The sequence below is a fragment of the Mytilus californianus genome, unplaced genomic scaffold (genome assembly GCF_021869535.1).
Source record: "Mytilus californianus isolate M0D057914Y unplaced genomic scaffold, xbMytCali1.0.p SCAF_3, whole genome shotgun sequence".
In the NCBI taxonomy this organism is placed as follows: Eukaryota; Metazoa; Mollusca; class Bivalvia; order Mytilida; family Mytilidae; genus Mytilus; species Mytilus californianus.
Window position 1 is genome coordinate 73,166,831 of NW_026262679.1, and position 25,130 is coordinate 73,191,960.

The 25,130-nt window shown below is 31.5% G+C and overlaps 3 long non-coding RNA genes across 8 annotated transcripts in view; 1 reads left to right on the forward strand and 2 right to left on the reverse strand.

Moving 5' to 3' along the window:
• Positions 1–25,130, forward strand: part of LOC127735054 (uncharacterized) — a 139,439-nt gene that overhangs the window by 13,068 nt on the left and 101,241 nt on the right. The gene's annotated exons all lie outside the window — the stretch shown is intronic.
• LOC127735053 (uncharacterized) overlaps positions 1–25,130 on the reverse strand; it is a 92,626-nt gene that overhangs the window by 9,890 nt on the left and 57,606 nt on the right. Inside the window, exon 1 of one of the 5 annotated variants that reach the window (XR_007997984.1) lies at positions 5,811–5,990. The exons of the other annotated variants lie outside the window; for them this stretch is intronic. This is a non-coding gene — a long non-coding RNA (uncharacterized LOC127735053). Of the gene's footprint in view, positions 1–5,810; positions 5,991–25,130 lie in introns of those variants that run through there. 5 annotated transcript variants of the gene reach the window in all.
• On the reverse strand, positions 14,773–23,703 carry LOC127735049 (uncharacterized). 2 transcript variants are annotated; one of them, XR_007997980.1, is made up of 6 exons: positions 23,509–23,703; positions 22,581–22,663; positions 20,224–20,306; positions 17,219–17,282; positions 16,046–16,130; positions 14,773–15,227 (listed from the first exon to the last, which is right to left on the reverse strand). It is a non-coding gene; the product is annotated as an uncharacterized LOC127735049 (long non-coding RNA). The 2 variants fall into 2 exon arrangements; XR_007997981.1 differs by lacking the exon at positions 22,581–22,663 and having other exon boundaries at positions 14,911–15,227.

Below are 25,130 nucleotides of genomic sequence, written 5' to 3' on the forward strand. Positions count from 1 at the left end.
AACAATAAATTTAAAACACCAGCAAAATTATTTTCAGTAGTTTTAATTATATAGGTTGGGCCATATTTTCTATGTACATGTACAAGTAGGAAAATGAAGGCAAGCAAAATTAATTTTGTGTCTCCTGTGGCAATGCAAAATAGGGAATTATGATGTCTGACCAGGATAAAATGGTATGTTTTAAATTATCACACTACTGGCAGCTGATTTTAGTTCTGGTTGGCTAGTAAGTCTTGCAAATCAAGAGGATTTTTCATGTTGGCAATTAAGATTGACATATGCTTAAAGATATTCATTATCACAAAAAGTGAAATGATATCAATATTATTTTGGTTATCAAATTAAATTTCCTCTATTTTGGAGTAACAAAAATGTACATATGATGACGTCATTATTCTACTTTTATGCATCATAGCATTTTGAAATTAAACAAAAAACATAAATCTGCTCTTTCAATTTGAATCGTCAGAACTTTAGATAAAATATCTTTAACACTTACATTTGTAGGTACATGTATCAGCCCACTAAGCCAATCTCGGAATTAAGTATTTTCTGCACTTTTCATAGTTTATTACATACATATATTTATAAATGTATAAATAACCTGCCACACCAAGTCTGTGTGTTCGTTATTTGTTTTTCTGCTTTTTATTGATCTGATGAGTTATAATTAAACGCTTTTCAACTGATTTTTATACATGTATTTTGTTCATATCCATGTATTGCGCTGTTACAATACTGTCCCAGGTTGGGCACCTGCAAAAAATTTAACCCCTCCATATTGTACATTGTATGTGCTTGTCCCAAGTCAGGTGCCTGTAATTTACGTTAGTGATTGAAGTTTAATGCTGTGTAACATATTTGTTTTTTCATTCATTGTTAAGTACTTAAAATTGTTGTTAGTTTTTTTGTTTGAATTGTTTCACAATTATCATTTGGGGCATTTTATAGCTGACTATGTGGTATGGGTTTTGCTCATTGTTAAAGGTTGGACGGTGACCTAAAGCTGTTAACTCATATGTATTTGGTCTCTGTTGGAAAGTGGTCTTATTGGCAATCATACCACATCTTCTTATTTTTATATGTACATGTAGTACAATTTTTTATATTGACCAAACTATATCATTATCATAATTGAAAGAACATTTGTTTACCTGCAGCTAATTTTGTATTGACATCAAATGTACCAACTCCTTTTCTACATGTACATGGTGTTACTTTCCCTAATCTTATTCGGGCGATATCTCCACATTCTGTACATTGTATATACAAAATACCAGCAACACCATAAGGTTTAACTCCCAACGAATTATGTAATTGTAAAGGGACTTCACATTTGGAACATTGTTTCAACTGTTGAACAATATAGTCTAGTTCGACAACATATCTACAGTGGTTTAAGGGAAGTAAATCAGTAGGTAATGGTAACAAGTCAAAATCAACATTTATATTATATTCATCATCAACCATGCACTACTTCATGATCTTTTATATCAGGTACATGTACAGACTCAAAAGCAACATTACACAAATCAGATGTTTCAATGGTTTTCAGTTGGGCATACGAGTGGTCAGGTTTTAAGTTTTGACAATGGACTGAGTCAAATGATGGTATATCGTGGTGGTCAGGTTCTAAGTTTTGACACCTGTCCCGCTCGAACTTTTGACGTCATACAACAATCACTTTTCCATTGTGGTGTCAGATATATTCTATTATGACGTCAAAATTTTACGGGAACTTGTGTGATGTCCAGTAATTGCGGACATATAGCGATAAGGTGTATCCACTCCTGTGAAAAACTAGCCCTTGGATTCATTGGTTTTTCTCTAAATTCTTCTTTTTTGAAAATTTTCCTTGTTTGTTCCTTTGAGACATTGTTCAGCAGACGATACAATATTTTACGATTGTCGTGATTTTATAAAAATTTTCATCATTCACGGATTTGCAATATTTCAGTGACTAATTCTGAACTGTAATTAATCTGTTATAAAGCTTCTGCAAATGTAGGCACACCTCTTTCGAGTAGTGTATTTAACAATATGAATAAAAATATCTTCCACCAATATCACTGTACATTATTTACATTCTTGACGATAAAATTGGGCTTAATGTCAATTTAGACTGCATCAACACTTTAAATACTTAAAAATCTTGAATATCTATCTAAAGATATCACTGTTTAAGAGTAGACAACCATTAATCACTTAAGGGTTTATATAAAGTTATTATCTACTTTTTCTTCTTTTTCTTTATATCATCTAATTGCAACAATCTATACCTTTCACAATGGAGATTGTAACATATTCGTCTACATTTTGGATCTATAAGTTTCTGTATCACTTTAAAAGCTTTTTCATTTCTTAACATTGTCAAGTAGGCAAATGGATCTATAATCAGTTGTAAAATGTTAAAGTGTTCATCTCTCATATTAAAAATAGCCAACTCTTCACTACAGGAATTAATTAAATCTTCCAAATATTTAGAAAAACAAGGAAAATTTTCAAAAAAGAAGAATTTAGAGAAAAACCAACGAATCCAAGGGCTAGTTTTTCACAGGAGTGGATACGTACTTTTTAGATACTCACCACGATATCTCTTTCTTTGGGTGGATCTACGTGTTGAAAATTAGTAAGACAGCCTAAAAATATACCGAAATGAATACAATTATAACAAAAATTGATAGTCATTCTAGTATAAATATAAAAGCTGGTTACTTGTCAAAATATTGAAAGCAAGTTTCTTCCGAGATTCCAAAATGGCCAATCTCGATGTCAACAAACCGTAAAAAGGTCGACTTTGTAGTTTTAAATACCGTCCTTAATTTAATTTTTGTGAATTATGAATCGAGAAAGCACTAATTTAGAACAAAAATTGATAGTGTTTTTATATTGTTTTTATTCGAGAAGAAAGTAAATATTTTGCGACGTTCGACCGATCACGGTAATGACTGCGCACCAATCGACGCAACGGGCGCGAAAATTTAAACCCGCGAGCCCTATCTGTTCAACCAAATTTTGCAATTTTCACAGCTTTCTAAATATTTTACCTGAAGTTTAACTTCATAGAAACCAGCTTTCTGCATGGCAATTTTCAACATACCTTTAAAGCCTTCTATTAAGAAAAAAACTGACCTTCAAAAAAGAGATACTCCAAAAATAACCCCATGGTTTTCTGGACATCTTAAATTAATATACTATGGAGCTCATTAATCCTCAATTTTTAATGCAAACTCATAGACAAGTAAATTTTGGCTCAAAATGGTCTAAATATATTTCTCTTTCACCAAAAGTTTCATTTCTGCAAATTTGTTGGTTTGTTTAAGTGAACAAGGACATCAAAAGCACTATTTTGTGTCAGAGTAGGGCTACTTTTACATATGTTCTAAATTGGAGGGAGTAATTGGTGGTCTGACACCTAAAGAGACAAAAAAAAAAGTTGATCAGAAATCGTTTGCTTTGCTTTATTCTTAATCCTTAGTCAATTTCTAGTTAAAAACAGCCTATCTGAGCATAATGCGACTTATATTACAAATTTCACAGCTCAATTTAAACTGACTGTAATGTATGACTTTGATAGAAAATACTTGAAAATTTCATTTTGGACTACAGGAACATAAACTTTCAATATCAAGATAAGTTTTTGTCGATTTTTCCTTGTTTGTTCTACTACTTTAAAGATTTTCCACAATTTTTACAATGAGTCTAGTAAAAAATCCTAGGTATTGAAGAGTCGAGGAATATTGACCCCCCTTTTTTTCACCTGGTGTCAGTAATGGGACTATTAACTGATCAAAAGTGTGGTCATGGTCATTTAACTGTTTTTATTTACTATCAGTCAAAAAAATTTAAGGTATAAAACTTTCATTTGAGATTATAAATGGGATTTTTGTGAGTTTATGCAGTGTTTACATCAGGCGACGTTATCTGCCAAATACATAGTATGACGCAATGATATAAGGGGTAAAATTAAATAATTTCATTAAATCTTCATGACGACAATATTTTGGGGGTAGTAAACAACCTATGTTTTAATATTTAACACCACAGAAACAACTTACTGTTACATTTTTAAAAATTTAGGACATTTTTGTATATGAAAGCATAATGTCAGGGTGGGAAAAGCTAAAAATAGCACAAATTCAGATTTAAGGCTCTAAATTTGCAATATCTGACTTTTTGCCTCAAAAAAGATTGAAATGTGGCTACTATCATTTCAATTGATCAGTTAAGACAAAAAAATCAATCGTTTTCTGATTTTGGGGTTTCACCGCATTTCGCTTAAAGGTGTCAGACCACCAATTAAATATCCCTATCTGTTCAACCAAATTTTGCAATTTTCACAGCTTTCTAAATATTTTACCTTAAGTTTAACTTCATAGAAACCAGGTATATCCTGAATTGTACATGTATCAGCTTTCTGCATGCCAATTTTCAACATACCTTTAAAGCCTTCTATTAAGAAAAAAACTGACCTTCAAAAAAGAGATACTCCAAAAATAACCCCTGGTTTTCTGGAAATCTTAAATTAATATACTATGGAGCTCATTAATCCTCAATTTTTAATGCAAACTCATAGACAAGTAAATTTTGGCTCAAAATGGTCTAAATATATTTCTCTTTCACCAAAAGTTTCATTTCTGCAAATTTGTTGGTTTGTTTAAGTAAACAAGGACATCAAAAGCACTACTTTGTGTCAGAGTAAGGCTTTTTTTTTATATCAGGTACATGTACAGACTCAAAAGCAACATTACACAAATCAGATGTTTCAATGGTTTTCAGTTGGGCATACGAGTGGTCAGGTTTTAAGTTTTGACAATGGACTGAGTCAAATGATGGTATATCGTGGTGGTCAGGTTCTAAGTTTTGACACCTGTCCCGCTCGAACTTTTGACGTCATACAACAATCACTTTTCCATTGTGGTGTCAGATATATTCTATTATGACGTCAAAATTTTACGGGAACTTGTGTGATGTCCAGTAATTGCGGACATATAGCGATAAGGTGTATCCACTCCTGTGAAAAACTAGCCCTTGGATTCATTGGTTTTTCTCTAAATTCTTCTTTTTTGAAAATTTTCCTTGTTTGTTCCTTTGAGACATTGTTCAGCAGACGATACAATATTTTACGATTGTCGTGATTTTATAAAAATTTTCATCATTCACGGATTTGCAATATTTCAGTGACTAATTCTGAACTGTAATTAATCTGTTATAAAGCTTCTGCAAATGTAGGCACACCTCTTTCGAGTAGTGTATTTAACAATATGAATAAAAATATCTTCCACCAATATCACTGTACATTATTTACATTCTTGACGATAAAATTGGGCTTAATGTCAATTTAGACTGCATCAACACTTTAAATACTTAAAAATCTTGAATATCTATCTAAAGATATCACTGTTTAAGAGTAGACAACCATTAATCACTTAAGGGTTTATATAAAGTTATTATCTACTTTTTCTTCTTTTTCTTTATATCATCTAATTGCAACAATCTATACCTTTCACAATGGAGATTGTAACATATTCGTCTACATTTTGGATCTATAAGTTTCTGTATCACTTTAAAAGCTTTTTCATTTCTTAACATTGTCAAGTAGGCAAATGGATCTATAATCAGTTGTAAAATGTTAAAGTGTTCATCTCTCATATTAAAAATAGCCAACTCTTCACTACAGGAATTAATTAAATCTTCCAAATATTTAGAAAAACAAGGAAAATTTTCAAAAAAGAAGAATTTAGAGAAAAACCAACGAATCCAAGGGCTAGTTTTTCACAGGAGTGGATACGTACTTTTTAGATACTCACCACGATATCTCTTTCTTTGGGTGGATCTACGTGTTGAAAATTAGTAAGACAGCTTAAAAATATACCGAAATGAATACAATTATAACAAAAATTGATAGTCATTCTAGTATAAATATAAAAGCTGGTTACTTGTCAAAATATTGAAAGCAAGTTTCTTCCGAGATTCCAAAATGGCCAATCTCGATGTCAACAAACCGTAAAAAGGTCGACTTTGTAGTTTTAAATACCGTCCTTAATTTAATTTTTGTGAATTATGAATCGAGAAAGCACTAATTTAGAACAAAAATTGATAGTGTTTTTATATTGTTTTTATTCGAGAAGAAAGTAAATATTTTGCGACGTTCGACCGATCACGGTAATGACTGCGCACCAATCGACGCAACGGGCGCGAAAATTTAAACCCGCGAGCCCTATCTGTTCAACCAAATTTTGCAATTTTCACAGCTTTCTAAATATTTTACCTGAAGTTTAACTTCATAGAAACCAGCTTTCTGCATGGCAATTTTCAACATACCTTTAAAGCCTTCTATTAAGAAAAAAACTGACCTTCAAAAAAGAGATACTCCAAAAATAACCCCATGGTTTTCTGGACATCTTAAATTAATATACTATGGAGCTCATTAATCCTCAATTTTTAATGCAAACTCATAGACAAGTAAATTTTGGCTCAAAATGGTCTAAATATATTTCTCTTTCACCAAAAGTTTCATTTCTGCAAATTTGTTGGTTTGTTTAAGTGAACAAGGACATCAAAAGCACTATTTTGTGTCAGAGTAGGGCTACTTTTACATATGTTCTAAATTGGAGGGAGTAATTGGTGGTCTGACACCTAAAGAGACAAAAAAAAAAGTTGATCAGAAATCGTTTGCTTTGCTTTATTCTTAATCCTTAGTCAATTTCTAGTTAAAAACAGCCTATCTGAGCATAATGCGACTTATATTACAAATTTCACAGCTCAATTTAAACTGACTGTAATGTATGACTTTGATAGAAAATACTTGAAAATTTCATTTTGGACTACAGGAACATAAACTTTCAATATCAAGATAAGTTTTTGTCGATTTTTCCTTGTTTGTTCTACTACTTTAAAGATTTTCCACAATTTTTACAATGAGTCTAGTAAAAAATCCTAGGTATTGAAGAGTCGAGGAATATTGACCCCCCTTTTTTTCACCTGGTGTCAGTAATGGGACTATTAACTGATCAAAAGTGTGGTCATGGTCATTTAACTGTTTTTATTTACTATCAGTCAAAAAAATTTAAGGTATAAAACTTTCATTTGAGATTATAAATGGGATTTTTGTGAGTTTATGCAGTGTTTACATCAGGCGACGTTATCTGCCAAATACATAGTATGACGCAATGATATAAGGGGTAAAATTAAATAATTTCATTAAATCTTCATGACGACAATATTTTGGGGGTAGTAAACAACCTATGTTTTAATATTTAACACCACAGAAACAACTTACTGTTACATTTTTAAAAATTTAGGACATTTTTGTATATGAAAGCATAATGTCAGGGTGGGAAAAGCTAAAAATAGCACAAATTCAGATTTAAGGCTCTAAATTTGCAATATCTGACTTTTTGCCTCAAAAAAGATTGAAATGTGGCTACTATCATTTCAATTGATCAGTTAAGACAAAAAAATCAATCGTTTTCTGATTTTGGGGTTTCACCGCATTTCGCTTAAAGGTGTCAGACCACCAATTAAATATCCCTATCTGTTCAACCAAATTTTGCAATTTTCACAGCTTTCTAAATATTTTACCTTAAGTTTAACTTCATAGAAACCAGGTATATCCTGAATTGTACATGTATCAGCTTTCTGCATGCCAATTTTCAACATACCTTTAAAGCCTTCTATTAAGAAAAAAACTGACCTTCAAAAAAGAGATACTCCAAAAATAACCCCTGGTTTTCTGGAAATCTTAAATTAATATACTATGGAGCTCATTAATCCTCAATTTTTAATGCAAACTCATAGACAAGTAAATTTTGGCTCAAAATGGTCTAAATATATTTCTCTTTCACCAAAAGTTTCATTTCTGCAAATTTGTTGGTTTGTTTAAGTAAACAAGGACATCAAAAGCACTACTTTGTGTCAGAGTAAGGCTCTTTTTACATACGTTCTAAATTGGAGGGAGTAATTGGTGGTCTGACACCGAAGTGTCATTAATATAGATAACACCTGCTAAACCACAATTCCTTCCAAACTAATAAATTTACATTGAGTACTAAGATCATTTGCCGAAATTGGATTTTTTATATTTTGTAGATAAATGATTAGGGTTTAAGAAAAAACAAATTTATGGCATTAAAATATTTTTGCCACTTTAGAAAATATAGACTTTTAAATATTAGCAAATTTCACCGTTTCATAAAACTTCGGATATTTGGACCAGAATTGAGCAAATATAGAAAAAAAAAATTAACCTCAGGTATTATAGGTAAGATATTTGGCAGTTAAAATACAGTATTACAACATATTTAATTATTACCAATAAAACAATTACATGCTGCTAAACACTGGTAATTTTCAATTTAAAACTGCTGAAATTGGCTATTTTTCATCTTTGACCATAAATGGCTATTTATAGATGGAGCTCCATACAGAGAGTAACATAATAACATTGAATATTTTTTTAAAATATTTTGCACAGAAAGTAGTTGCTATGAAGGTATCATGTAAGCAAAATTTCAGGTCAATATGACAACATTGCATTTGGAACCTTTTGCATTGTTTTCTGGCAGATTGGCTCTTAAATACACTCATTATGTAGAGACAAGATAAAAAAAAAAAGTAATTTTTTTCCTAAATATACATGGTTCAATGTTTTCTGCAAAGACGTACTATGGACCACGAATGCATTTGGTGTACTTTTTATACTTTAAGTTGTTTTTGTTTTATCGCTTCCAATTTCAACATATAACTGGGTATCGGTTTACACTAAATTTTCTTTGACATTTTTAGGCCGTCCATTTCAAACGGGTTATTTTCGGTTTTCGTTTTAGTGTTTTTAATTTTGTTTTAAATAACAAGTACAAAAAGCAATCCAGCCATTTTTTTTTTGACGTCTTGCGCAGATGGAAAAAAAATTAGATCTAATACACACAAAAATTGAACATTTACACACAGCAGATTTGTTGATTGAATTTTTGGTGTTTAATGCCACATTCAGTCCTATTGGCAATGTTACCGCATTTTCCAAAGAAACACCAATATTGTGCTCATCTTTATGTTATCTACAAAATATTATCAAAATTATAAACACTACCGTATAGTCACGGTGTAAGGTAGCAATACACAGTTAGAAGTTTAGTTCCGCATTTTGGCCATGGTGAATTTTTTAAATATGAAAGTTTTTGTACAATAAAATTTATTTTTAGATGGTTGAAGAATAATGTAGCTTTCCAAGTGGGTTTATATGAACATCAAGATTGTTTTTGCATGTTTTATAGGCCATTTTTCTGTTTGACATTCCATATTTTCACATCCTTACTGCCCATAGACCCAGAAATTATTGTAGTGTTTTTCAACCTCAAACTTTTCAATTCAAAATATGGAAAAATGAGCAGAAATACACATGATTTTTTTTTGGACCTCTTGATAGATAAATGTCTATGGTTTCAGGAAAGGTATCACTTTAATGGATTGAAATTCTCCTTTGAACCAAATTTTGGGGACTTTTGGGACATTTTTACTCCCCTTTATGCAATATTTTGTATCAAATAAATGCAGATTGTTTCCATGGTTACACCAAATTCACCATTATAACTAGTGGAAATCAAATCTTTGGAAGATGCTGATTCCATATATATGCACATGCATAACACAAACATAAAGCCTTATTTGTTAGAAAGCAAGGGAAAGAGGGTGGTTAAAAATTATGAGTGTCAATTTTAAATTTTTCTACTAACTGTGTATTGCTACCTAAAGTTCAAATAATTATGATGTCTTGCAAGGCTATTTTATTTTTACGCTGTGACGCCGTCAAAGCAAAAAATAAAATAGCCTTGCAAGGCGATATAATTATTTGGACTACCAGGTATCCAGTTTCATAATTTATTGTTTCTTCGAATGATAAATGAAAGTTAAATCGTTGTTTTTCGTGAAGAGTTTTGTGGTATCAAAATAGAAACCACCGTAATTTATCTTAAGAGTTGTCGTTCTTAAACCCTATTTATAAATAATAATAATAATAAAATTCTTTATTTAACAAAGGTAACACATTTAACAATTACATGTCGAACCCTGAACAGGGGGGGGGGGGGGGGGGGGGTGATAGGATGCAATTTGAAACAAAAGGTAGGACAGGAGTTTTGAGTAAAAAAAAAGGCAGGATGAGCAACTTGGCAAAAAAAAAGGCAGGATGACAATTTAAAAATGAATTTATGTAAAATAAGTCAGGATATTAATATTTGGAAAATAAATATATGACTTACTAGTTTAATAAAGCTAAAATATTTAATTAGTATCTCATACAACTTTCACATTAAACCCTTTAGTGGTTGCGGAGGAGTTGCGGACTGCAGGTAGTTACACTACACCAATAGTGATTTTCTCCTTTTTTGGTCCAAAGTTTCCCCCATATACCCTCAATGGGAAAAAACATATGGTGCACAATTTCACAACCCCCACAAGACATATGTCATATCATTAGTTAGTTGGATTTAAATATATTCTGTTCTTTGAGAGGACTTAAGGATTGTAGATATATTACAAACAGACGGACGGACAGACCGACCGACATTATGAATATTATATATCCCCCAGCTATCAATAGCATGGGTATAATAAGTCTCTTTACAAAAGGATCAAATGGATTCAGCACAGCCAATAATTACAGGTCAAGCTAGCCCTACTGGCCTGTTAAATAATTTATTAAAAGAAGAACGCTTAGGGGATATGGTTGGGTCACTACTGTGGATATGCGTATGAATCTTTCCAATGGAATAAGACATGTACAGAAAATTTATCAAATCACCAATTAATATATATATCTAAATTAAAAAGGAGGGATATGTTGTATATATTTATGATATTTACTTGATAAAATCCCAGCAAATTAACAGAGCTATTGTTACTGTTATTCCTCTAAAAGTCACAGTGATGCTTTCAACATTTACAAAAAGATCACAGCAAGTTCAAAATGACCCCTTAGCAATTTTTAACTTCGTTTAGACTTTAACTGTCAGATTCTTATGTACATAAAATAACATGTTTCAATCATTTTCGTTTTATATTTATTCAAAATACATGTATCAAGGGAATTATAATACAGGAAAGTAAAACACTAAATTGACTAATCAATGACGGTGGCATTTTTTTGTTGTTACACTACTGTTTTTGCAACAAGAATCAATATTAAGTTGAAATGTCTATGCTATCTGTATGTAATATATGTTGCCAAGTCTGTAGAAACAGCATGTACCAGTATGTCATCACTTGACATTTTGCTTTGCAAATCTTTGTCATCAACTATATTCAAATTCTCAATTTTAACTAATGATGACTCAGCTGGACCTCTAGTTCCTCAATAGTTGAAATTATTAAAGGTTTGATTAAAAATTGGTCTTTTTTCTGTAGCACTGCATTCTATGTATATATCATGTAAAAATTCCATAGCCCTACTATTAAAACGTTTCAATGGCTAATAGAAACTGTAAAAGACCATCATTCTGCAATATTCAAATTTGTTGACAAAACTGATTGTAGAGAAACCTTTGTGCTCATGACACATGTCTTAGTCTAGAGAAGTTTCACTATGTAGTTACTATTTTCTTTGTTGGCAAATACACCCTTGCCTATGCATATATGATATTTTTCTAAGACGTGAGGTTTTTGTGTAAACCTTTATGCAATTTCACTCAGGACAAGCAAAGAATGATTCATCATCTGAAATATCCTCAGCTATTACATTTGCTCTTGGAAAATATTCTGTTTCTGCTGTTTCGTTATATCCTCCATCTAATTTGTCTTTGTAATATAAGTGTAATTAACAGCATGGCACGAAAGATTTCTTCTTAATAAATGGCATTTGTACCTTCAAAAAAAAAAAAACACAACATATTATCATAACCTAGGCAAATATTGACAAATGCTAAAATAATAGTGTTCTAGCTCAAAGTTTTTCTTCTTCTCAAAAATGACACGAGACATATTGTTGTCTTAAACAGACTAGAAATTTTACTAACACTACTTTTTTTTAGAACACTACAAAGGTTAGTACTAGTGGAGCCTGACAGGCTTTCCCTTCCTAAGTACATGAGAACCTTCTCTCATTATTGTATTTTTATGGAGTTTTTATTGATAACTTCAATTCTTATAATTCTTATGCAATTCATTTGTAACAAATGTTTGGAGTTTAGATCCCACAGTCTTCCTGTCTTTAAACCAGCATTTTCAATTTCTGCTATTTTTAATTTTTTTTCTTTGAAGAAAAAAAATAACCACAATTTTTGCCTGAAAACCGGCTTTTTGTCAAAATTAATTTGTATCTTATGAAATATGAGTTTTTTTAATTTGTCTACTTTTTGCCTTTAATTTTTTTATGGGTTGGAAAAACAGGCAAAAATTCCAAAAGGGGGCAGGGGGGGGGGGGGGGGGGGGGGTCTTTGGACACATGTATCATTGGTCTGCTCAAGACTTTTTTATTTTTGTTTGACGATTTTATTATAATATACAGTTTGACATGTGACTGCTTCCATTGGCAATTTGATACAATTTCATGTGATCATTCATAACAACATGCAGGTATTTGATAACCCATATCAAATTCATGAAGTGTGCTAGTAAATTTCATTTAGCCAATGTCACAGTACTGACCTGGACCTGAAAATAACCAAAGATAAAAGTCATCAAGAATTTGGTCCACCAAGACAATGCATACTGGATGGTGGCATCATTTTTACCATTCTTGAGTTATGCCCCTTTATAAACATAAAAATTGCTGAATTTTTCGTTTCCGTTCTCTAATATTAAACTTTAGTTTTCTCAACCAAATGTTATGAAACTTGTACACAATGCTTATAATCATCAAATATTTTCTACGTTCAGAATACGAAGGGGGAAATTAAGTTTTTATTTTTACATTGATCTTTTGATGTGGTCTTTTTATAGATTCATGACGAGGTAAAGGTCAGATGAAATCTGCCAGACAGACATGTTCACTTTACACCAAATATAGTGACCCTCTTGCTTATAGTACCTGAGAAACAGATAAAACCATGTAAACTTATTTAAGGATCTGGTCTTGCTAATCATTTTTGGTATATAAATTTTCTATCTATTATAGTTTTCAGGCTAATAGGCATAACGGAAAAAAAATGGTTTCATCTTCTCTATCTATAGTGGTTTTCAAGATAACAGACAAATTCTCCTTTATCCTTATGTTCTATATTAAACCATGTTGCCCTTGTTGGTTGGCAGTTGGGGTCATTGAACACATTTTGTAAACTAGACACCATAATGATTAATCAAATTTGGCCTAGAAGTTTCAGAGGTGAATACATGTATTTGTGTAAAAGATAATGGACGGTGACAAATGCCAAGTGAGGAGAAAAGCTCACTTGAACCTTTGGGACATGTGAGGTAAAAAATTAGAAAACTGACGTAGGAAACCTCTCGCACATAAACAAAAATAAATTCGGATACAAACTAAGCAATATATTTTATCAGGTTTCAAGTTTCGGGAATTTTGTCACAGGATAAAATTTAGGATATATGTCCTATGTAAATATAAAGTGCCTTACAAAAAACCTGACTACTTGATGAAAAACACAGCACAAACTTATTTTTATGCCCCCCCTACGATAGTAGAGGGGCAATACGTTTTTCGGTCTATACGTCCTTTCGTTTGTTCATTCGTTTGTCCGTCCCGTTTCAGGTTATTTATTTGTATATTTTAGATATTTGTAAGCAATTTTTATTGTAATGAGCATGGTCTTGACTAGAATAAAAACTACATATAAATTATATTGAGTTATCATATGATTTGTGTATTCCTAGTACAATACATAATTTTACGTATGTATTAATCGGTGTAATTCTGAATTTTACAAGTTGGTTCTACAATATCATTAAAACTATATGATGGTTCACTCAGCATATAAAGCCACAATAAATCTAAAATTAAAACTATATGGTGGTTCACTCTGCATTAAAAGCCACAATAAATCCATGATTTAAATATATGTTAAAAGTTTAAAATTTGTAACCCCCCTTATTTACTAGTATGAAACATGCTGTACAACTAGAATGTACAATTTGTTCCAGAATTTTTTGTTTACCTTGAGTACATTTGTATATGGGAAACACAGTGAAGGCAATGTATATTGAGACTATGAAAAAGGGTAGATACATGTAACTAAACATGCTATTGAATATATCGACCTAATTTAAAGGAAACGAAAAAAATATGAGTGACAAGCATATACATGTTTGTAATGGCAAAAAAAGTTGTTAACAGTCCTGTTTAAACTAACTTAATTCTTGATATTTTAATGTGGCTCTTTATTCCAGGCTTGTGACTGGCAAGTTGTACTGTATTCATAATAATAAGCACCTTGGTTTTATTTAGAAATTAAAAATGGGGTATCTTACAATGTATATCAATGAAAATGATAAAAGACGTAAATATTGGGTCTGATCTAGATGATGATGATTGTAAAGATAATTTTTAAAATAGATTTCCTGCATAATGAGGTTATATTATTTAATCACAAAATTTGTAGGTAAATCTAAGAGTGCTATCACGATTGTGGGTGTTATGGTGCATGAATATTAGCGAATACAGTATTACTTGGCTGCATTACCCACCTCCCTCCTCAATTTTTTTTTTCTTTTTCTTTCATTTTTTTTTTAATATTCTTTTCTTTTTTTTAATTTTCTTTCTTTTCTTTTCTTTTCTTTTCTTTTCTTTTCTTTCTCTCTTTTCTATTCTTTTTTTTAATTTTCTTTCTTTCTTTTTTTTTTTTTTTTTTTTCTTTTCATTTTGTTTTCATTTTGTTTTCTTTCATTTTTCTATTCATTACATGATGTATGTACACAAGTTTCAAGCACATGCATTATTTTTTTTCTTTCTTATATAAATATATATATATATATACATGTATGTACAGTCTTCTTAAACTTGTAGAAGATTTTGAACAATTGTTTTTAGAATCAGAACTCAGTACTGATGCCCCAATGTTCCAGTAGTTGTTTTGTTTGTTGATGCAGTGCATTTTTTGTCTTCATTTGGTTGTATTTTCCAAGCATTTTAAATCCAACAATCATCTTGGCTCTCTCAAACTGTTCAGTAAAAAACCTGTTTCCTGGATTTTCCGTTGCAAGTCTTCAGTATATTGTAAAACTTTTAACTTCTTCACTGGTTCCAAGAATTGTATCAACCAGTGTTGTTGTTATTTTGTCTGGAAAAAATGATTTATTGATTTATAACATTAAAGAAGACTAATGATTTGTAGATCAAACAGAGGTTTTTTTTTATATATTTTATTGTTTAATGTTGATTATCTGCATAGGGAATCATTTATATTGGGATATTATGACCAAAAGGCTAGTTTAGCTAGTGCATTCTCAGATAGTAGCCTGGGCCTGTATGCATAATTTATAAAGCTACTTAAGTTAAGATTTGTTACGAACAGAGAGATTTTTCTACAGGTCCTACAATAAAAAATTGAAAACAACACGTTTGATAATTTCATGCTTCCGAAGCGCTTTTCTAGATTTACCTTCATCAGGAACGCTCAAAGCCAAACATTTGAAATCCGAGGGATGTATAAGTACGGAAACAGTTGAAGAGCTATATGACAAAAATACATAAAACAAATAGCCAAATTTGTCTAATTAGTACTACGATTGGATTTCTTAACTTAAGTGGTTTATGCATACAGGCCCTTGAGACTCAATACCAATTTGACAAAAAATATGTTTTGGAGCAATGCTCCATTCCAAACCCAATTACATGCAGCTGTGCATATATTTGTGTACATGTACTTTTAGGGCACACATGGGCACTGACTAGGATGTAATTGGGCTTGCATGTATTTTCTTGCAATCTCTTGAAAAATCATACATAAACATTTAGAATTAGTAGAAATTAGTGCTTTTAAATTGTGGTTAAAAGTATCCCCATCTTTCCTTATAATACATCACATTAATGGAACAGTAATTTTGCACACTGCTGAAGCATGTTTTGTTTGAAAACTATATACAGATATATATCTACCTGTTTGTGTACCCATGTTTATTACAGATTCAGTTTCTTCATGTTCCTGACAATTTTTCAAGCCAAAAGGATCCAAAATCTTCATCTGCATATAAATAAAAAAAGCCTAAGTCCAAATTAAAATATATGTGTGGTTCCAGTTACATTCTCAAAAAAAGATAGGGTCGGTGTGTTCACGGAGTCCGATTCTGGTATTATACATGCCCCTACCGCAAGTAAAATAACGGACATGTTATGTTTTTCGTTAATTTTGTTGCATTTTTAGCCGTAGTGGATACTTTTATTGGAAATTCATATGACAGAAGTCTGAATTTAATTATTGAAATTCGCATTCCATAAAATGGGATCATTCAAAATTTATTTTACAGAATAAAAAAAAGTTCATGGGTGGATCTGGTAACTGGAACCACATATGTATTTTTATTTTGCCTGAATTCAATCGGCAATCATGGCAATTGGTCATATTTTAATTGAGGTAGGTTTTAAAAATTAGTATCAAAATGAAGGCAATAGAATGTGATTTAAAAAGAATTTTTTGTTTCTGTTTGTTGTTAACATATAGGTCATTTTTTATGCCAGCACCGAAGATGAGGGGGCATCAAGTGTTACCCTTGTCTGTCTGTATGTGCATCCCAAAAGTGGTTACTTAACTTTAGTTCGCCTCGACCAAATGTTTTGAAACTTATACACAATGCTAATTACCACAAAACACTGTTCAGCTTTGAATTTAAATGGTGTCACTTTTACATGTTATATGGACACATTCTCCATTTATTTATCTTATTGCAAATTAGATCTATGAAAAAATAACAAGGATTTTATAAGATTTTTAAACATGGGATTTTAAACCATATGTCATAAAATTATGAAAAGATAAGTAGGGGTAAGTGGGCAAAATTGTAATGGCACTTCATGGATAAAACAAGAGGATTCTGAATATCTGACAAAAAGTTAAAAAAAAAGAAAAAAAGAGAGACCATCCTTTAGTATTAATGCATTTACGACACTTGGACAAAGAATATAACCATATAATATATCCCCTGTGGTTCAAAGTAGACAAAAAGAACTTCTGACCAATCTCTTAAAACTATCAAGCCTAATGCACATTATATTCCTCTCAATTTTTATTTTAAGATGAAAATAAAATTTGTTTTCAACAGAGTATATACCTACTAATTTATGAGTATTAGACCACAAAGTTTTACTCCCCATCCATGAAAACAGTCACTGTAATAACCTAAAAAGGAATTAAAATTGACACAAATTATATATTTTACTAAAGTGTTAAATTGTCAGCCAAAAAATTAGTTTTCTGACTTCAGATTTCGCATAGCATCAACACCAGTTTAATGTCTATAAAACCAGAAAAAAAAAACATGTTTTGATTTTGTTTTAACATTAATTATTTTTCTCAATCTATGATTTGTCTCCCATTGAATGACACATTTTTGCTGTTTGTTGTACAACCCTCCTCTGAAGGTGAAATCTATCTCGGAATTAACTTTTCAAATGATATATTATTTTATTCATGTTACTGGAAACCAAATATCAAACTGATAAAATAACTTTCTTGGTACTTTGAATGTGGAAAATAAATGTTTTTTTGTCGTATTTTCATAAAATTCTATGAAGGTTTGACAAAGTAATTGATAACTAATAGAAGGTTTGACAAAGTAGTTGATAACTAATATTTTAACCTTAAAATTATCTTAGTGAAAACTTTGAAAAAAGTCCATTTATTGCATCTGTTGCAATGAAGGACTGATTTCCAAGTTAAATAAAAATTGATAATTCCCCTTCTCTGATTTTATATACAGCAACAATAACATACATTATAAAGATATTTAGGCATCACTGGAGAATATTAGTACAAAATAATTCACTAAGTAAACAATGATTTTCACTGTGCAAAACTAGTTAATTGCTTTTCCTGTGTAACTGTTTGCTCTAAATATGCTTGAAATATTTGCCACTGGCATTAAGCAATCAACGGTCAATAGTTAAATTAAGCTTGCAATAATGCTCAATATAAACAACTGGCGTTGAACAAATTAATGCTAATAAATGACCACTGTATTAACAGTGCAGCACTGGGAAAACATGCAATATAAATTGTATTAGATTTCTTAATTATGAAGTACCTTCATCTGTAATTTAAAACAATGACAATTCTATTGATAAAAAATTAATAAAACCACTGTTAGTAAAAATAGCTTTTTATTTTGTCATCCTTTTTCTTACACTGTGTCTGTTTATTTGAAAGCAGAAGTCCCTGTGCACATTGTACCATATCTTGGATATTTGACTATGTGGATTACTATATCTTTCCTCCAGATGTCCTTAGATAGCTGCTTTGATTTATTTTTAGAATCCAACCCAAACCCAACGTCTTCTATCGTGTCCCCCATCATTGTATTGCCGTAAACTTCACAGGAGACATATAAGCGCTAATAGTTTTGAGACGTTCTGGCGCTTTAAACTGGACACGTTTTGGCGAATAACAATTATTGGACACGTTTGGGGGAGTGAAATCAGTCAAATTTGGGCGATTTAAGATTTTAAGGACACGTTTGGGGGAATCGGACATGTTTGGGGGGATGGACACGTTTGGGAGTGTTACATATATATCATGATTTCTTCAACTACTCTTAAATATGTTCACCAAAGTTAAACTGAATCTTGAACAGTTTGTACATACTTACAATTTAACTTTTTTAAATATTACTTTTGCACATATGCAGTTTTAGTTGTTAATTCTACAGGTCTTTGAAGCATTTCATATTAGTGTTGATATATCAAAGGAAAGATGGGCATCTCACATCATCCTTTGGGCTCTCAGTTAATTCTCATCTGAGTTTTTGGACATTTAAGAAATTTTATTGTCTGGATTTATAAACCAAATTATTTTTATTCCCCCAAGTATTCTGTTGTCTGGTCACTATCTTCAGTTCCAACTTGTTTGGCTGCCATGCTGCTATATCTAAAGCTAAATGGAGCCATGCTGTGTTCCTTTGAATTGAAAGGTGTGTCACGGTCTTTGAAGTTTGCTCCTTATGAATGGCTAATAAACTTTTAGGCCACAAACGGTCAAAATTAAAATAATCAACTTTTTCGACAATTACACAGACTATAAGCTTACATGATTTTACTTCTTTCAGTCTTTCTTACATCACAGAGTCAGTCTTACCAAAAACTATTTGAAGCACTAGCTCTTTGGGCTAGTAGAAAAAAAAAATACTAGCCCGAAGTTTTATGTACTAGACCAAAATAAAATAGTGTCAGCAGTGAGGATCACGAAGTGAGCCGAACCAACTAGGGGGGTTTGGGGGCATGCCCCCCTTGAAAATTTGGAATATTAGATGTAAAATCCTGCATTCTGAGGTTACATTATTGTATCTGGAAGTGTATATAACTTGTCAAAAATGTAGAGTTTGTTCTCCATGTAATATGAAAAATTCTACTTTCTTCAATAAAAACCTTCTCAAAACTGTTTACAAGACTCTTTTCTTTGAATTTAAGACATACATGTACAAGTCGTCCTAATAACCAATCGTCTAAAATACACAAGATGTCAAGCGGGCAGTTACGAATTAATGTCTTCCGACGCAAAAATGTTCATTTTTTTTTAATTTTCTGTTATGAATATATTTTATTTAGTCAATGCAACACAAATCAATCAATGATTACCAAAATTTGACATTTTGAAAACGTTTTTGCGCTTTTTATTTTTATTTTGAACAATCGGTTATTAGGAAGACCGTCAAAACTGGTTTACGGTATTTTTGCAAGGAAGAGAGTATCAGTTTATTGTTATTGATGGCGTGACATTCTGCAGTTACAGTAACGATTAAAAAAGTGCACACAGATATGCACTAGACCGTCGGACTATCGGCAGTGTACGTTCACTAGTCCGAGCTTATTTAAACTAGACATGGGCTTCAGGCTACCCCTTATCGACGCAGACTGCAGAGTACTAGAATGTCCTACCACAGAGTAGGTTACCTATCGAAAAGTTCTATACTCTCTAGTCAATTCAATAACATGAAAATAGATTATAACAATACATTTTTATTAAAGTATGTATCATTAGAATATTAATTTGAAAGCTATAAATATTAAACCCAGTTGTGATTAAAAAACCAAGCAATTTTCCCAGGGGAAACTGATTTTATCATTACCTAACAAGGTTTATCCTAACTCATCTTCATCTTCTATGTACAATGGAACCATCTTCAAGCTGTACCACTAAAACTTCTCAGGCCTGCATTTGTAACAAAAACAAAAATTACAAACGAAAGTGAACCAACGCCTGGTGAGTCTGTAGTGAGTTAGAGTCCCTGAAGTGGATACCTCGGGTATGCAGGGTCGTTATGATGAAACACAATAATGTAGAAAGTCTTATAACAACAACACTGGAGGGACTGCTGCAGAAAATTTATTGATCGACATGTTTCGGTGCCTAGGGTACCGTCATCAGGATACAAATAATACATTGAACATACTTAAGTGTACAATCGGGGTTGTCTTGTGACAACGTCATAGTATAGTAGTTGTTATGAAAGGGAAGTAATAGTGAAAGTATAAATAGAAAATGTATATAAATAGATTGTCAACATGAAAATGAAAGTAAATTAAAATTATTTGTATATCAACTCTGTGTTATTATTGTCTCAGCTAAAAATGTTATAAATAGAATGTACAAACACATGTCTGTCCCATAGTTCTTCCGGTAGCTCATCTAAACATATGGTTTCATCACTGCTGCTTGTTGTCAGGTCTATGTAGTCTTCCTGAGTAAGGTCCATGACATAACCGTAATCGTTTGTTATGTATTGCGGAGTGTTATTTAAAGAAGAGTCGGAATCCGACAGGTACAGGTCTTGTTCCAAATCACTTGTTGAGGGTTTTTTCGGTTTTGAGGTGGATGATTGGTGATACTCATACGGTGATTTAGCTGGTATTGTCCTGAATGTAGGTGTTTTCCCGTTCCATTCTTTTTTCTGTACGGCTTCAAATGGTGGTCTCCATTTTTCTATTGCTTTGGCCATTTCACGAGGATTTTGTTGGAAGCTATTATAATCTTCTCTGGCTTTATCTGGGTGTTTTTATTTAAGGTGTGTTACGGCATTTGATTTTCTAGTGAAGGTTGCAACACAATGTTTGCATTCAAACATTGATGCGACTGGTTCGTGGCGTTCCTTATGGTGTCTTCGTAAAGTAGAAATACTGCAGAAAGTTTTCGGGCATTTTTTGCAATTAAATCGTCTTGTGAAAGTTCCTGTAGTTTCTTTTCTTTTGGTAATCTTCGTATTAGCCATATCGTCTGTTAAGGCCCCAGGGTTCGGTGCTTCCAAATTTATGTATAAGAGCTTCTTCCGTTCTTAGTCTGACGTTTATGTTTTGTTCTGTGGTTGTTATGCCTGTTATGGTGACGTCGTGTTTATTGTGACCATTTGAGGTGAAGTGTTTCGAGACTGGTTTTGTATTATTCTCAGTGTTGATGTCCTGTAGATGTCCCCTGAATCTTTCTTTTAGGCTATTTCCCGTTTGACCAATGTATTGTTTTTTGCATTGTTTGCATTCTATTAAATACACCACACTTTCTGTGTTGCATGTAATTTCGTGTTTAATATCTATTTGGTAACTGTTTACGGTACTTTTTGCACTTTCTGCGGTTTTCATTAATCTACAGAGATAGCAATTCTTTCCGCAAGGGTGGCTACCCTTACGGGTTTGTTTGCGTACAATTTCGGTTTTTACTAGTATTTGTTTGATTGATAAGGCTCGTCTATATGAAACAATGAGTTTTTGTTTCGCGAGGGTTTGAGTTTCAGGAGTTCTTTTGAGGATATCTTTCCTCTGGTTGATGGTTCCGTTAAGATTTTTTATTTTTGGATGGTAGTTGATTACTAATGGAATCATATCTGGCTTCACGGGTTGGTCAGTTTCCTTTGGTTTTAACAAATCATTTCGATTTAACGACTTTGCTTTTGAAATTGCAGAATCGACAACCTGTCGGGGATAACCCCGAGTCAGGAGATGTTCTTTCAGACGGTTTGTGTGAAATTCGAAATCATTGATTTCTGTACAAATTCGTCTTATTCTCAGTGCTTGACTGAATGGAATACTTTCTTTTTGGTGTTTCGGGTGGCATGAGTTGTAATGTAAGAAGAGGTGCGCATCTGTTGGTTTTGTGTATAGAGTTGTGTGGAGTTTTCCTTGGTTATTAACTACCGTTGTATCTAGGAAATCGACCTTTTCTGTACTTATGTGGCTTGTGAATTTTATACTAGGATGGAATTGGTTGAGGGCACTGATGAAGGAATCTAGATCCTTGCGTGTATGTGGCCATATGAAAAATATGTCGTCTATATATCTCCACCAGTCAATTCAATAACATGAAAATAGATTATAACAATACATTTTTATTAAAGTATGTATCATTAGAATATTAATTTGAAAGCTATAAATATTAAACCCAGTTGTGATTAAAAGACCAAGCAATTTTCCCAGGGGAAACTGATTTTATCATTACCTAACAAGGTTTATCCTAACTCATCTTCATCTTCTATGTACAATGGAACCATCTTCAAGCTGTACCACTAAAACTTCTCAGGCCTGCATTTGTAACAAAAACAAAAATTATAAATGAGTGATGTGTTGGATAATTTCTGGCACAAATAATTTACCATTAATTCAGAAACACTATTGCGAGGTTTTATTAATCTGAATAATGCGACAGGTTGAGTATTGCAATGATAAGAAACTCCAATTCCGATATCTGTATGAAGAATTTCCTGAAATTCAATAAGATAATTTTACTGTTAGTCCATTATGTAAAAATCGCAATAATAAATGCACACAATAAATTCTGAATTTACAGTAGTTTGCTTTGATAAGAGAAACACAAAAGTATGAATTTGTGATGTGTATAGATTGTAGGATATCTTTATATATATAACTGCTGGTATTAATTTGGGAAATAATGATTATATTATTAAAAAGTCTTCAATACTGAAGTCAAATAAAGATATACCAGCAGTTATATGATGTATACATTTTGAACAAAAATGATTAAAATTCAACTGAATCTCAAACAATCTAAATCAAGTCATATTTCCAAATTACTTTTAAAAAAAATCGACTAAATATGTAGATATCCAAATTGACAATCGGAAACTTTACTTTCGTTCAGGAGAGACTATTAGAGAAAGGGTTTCCAAATTGTCAATGTTAAGAGACTATTTGCTGTTATAATTAATTCAGAAATTAATGTGATGCATGTTTCAATTCAAATCCTAAATTGGAGTACAAGTATACTTTTTTCATTAGAGTATAAATTTGAAAAAAAAATTTTGGACTAATTTGTAATAAATTTTCAAGCTGTTTCTCCAGGGAAAACTGATTTTATTACCTTACAACTATTAACAGTTTAAGTACAATTGTAACGACAAAATACGTACATCATCATCTAGGCATCAACAATTATATCATCTCCATGTCTAGGACTTCTTTTTTCTTCTCTCTGGGCTGCCGTCTATCTGTAATACATATTCAAATTATTTTAATATCTATCAGACAACTATTAATAAATAAAAAAAAAATATACTTACTTACGGATGCATATGTTACCTGTCCTGACGTAAATATCCTGGGGCTGGTATCTGAAACAAAAACAAAATAAGTTCAAAAATATTGAACCAAATATAAAACTTAAAAAATTTGCTACTTTAATTTTTTTTTCTTTCAAAATATCTATAAAGAAAAACTGGCATTAATGGCAGCCATCATCATTGGTCAATTGCTCTTTTTGACTGTATATCATTAACTTATTTTCATTTTAAATCTATATTTCAATCAGTAATGAAGACGGTTTAATGATATAATCATTATTTCCCAAATTAATGTGCGTGTCAAATTATCAGAAGTTGGTGGCTAACCAAAACAATCTGATGTATACATTTTGAACAAAAATGATTAAAATTCAACTGAATCTCAAACAATCTAAATCAAGTCATATTTTCCAAATTACTTTTTAAAAAAATCGACTAAATATGTAGATATCCAAATTGACAATCGGAAACTTTACTTTCGTTCAGGAGAGACTATTAGAGAAAGGGTTTCCAAATTGTCAATGTTAAGAGACTATTTGCTGTTATAATTAATTCAGAAATTAATGTGATGCATGTTTCAATTCAAATCCTAAATTGGAGTACAAGTATACTTTTTTCATTAGAGTATAAATTTGAAAAACAAATTTGGACTAATTTGTAATAAATTTTCAAGCTGTTTCTCCAGGGAAAACTGATTTTATTACCTTACAACTATTAACAGTTTAAGTACAATTGTAGCGACAAAATACGTACATCATCATCTAGGCATCAACAATTATATCATCTCCATGTCTAGGACTTCTTTTTTCTTCTCTCTGGGCTGCCGTCTATCTGTAATACATATTCAAATTATTTTAATATCTATCAGACAACTATTAATAAATAAAAAAAAAATATACTTACTTTCGGATGCATATGTTACCTGTCCTGACGTAAATATCCTGGGGCTGGTATCTGAAACAAAAACAAAATAAGTTCAAAAATATTGAACCAAATATAAAACTTAAAAAATTTGCTACTTTAATTTTTTTTTCTTTCAAAATATCTATAAAGAAAAACTGGCATTAATGGCAGCCATCATCATTGGTCAATTGCTCTTTTTGACTGTATATCATTAACTTATTTTCATTTCAAATCTATATTTCAATCAGTAATGAAGACGGTTTAATGATATAATCATTATTTCCCAAATTAATGTGCGTGTCAAATTATCAGAAGTTGGTGGCTAACCAAAACAATCTGATGTATACATTTTGAACAAAAATGATTAAAATTCAACTGAATCTCAAACAATCTAAATCAAGTCATATTTTCCAAATTACTTTTAAAAAAAATCGACTAAATATGTAGATATCCAAATTGACAATCGGAAACTTTACTTTCGTTCAGGAGAGACTATTAGAGAAAGGGTTTCCAAATTGTCAATGTTAAGAGACTATTTGCTGTTATAATTAATTCAGAAATTAATGTGA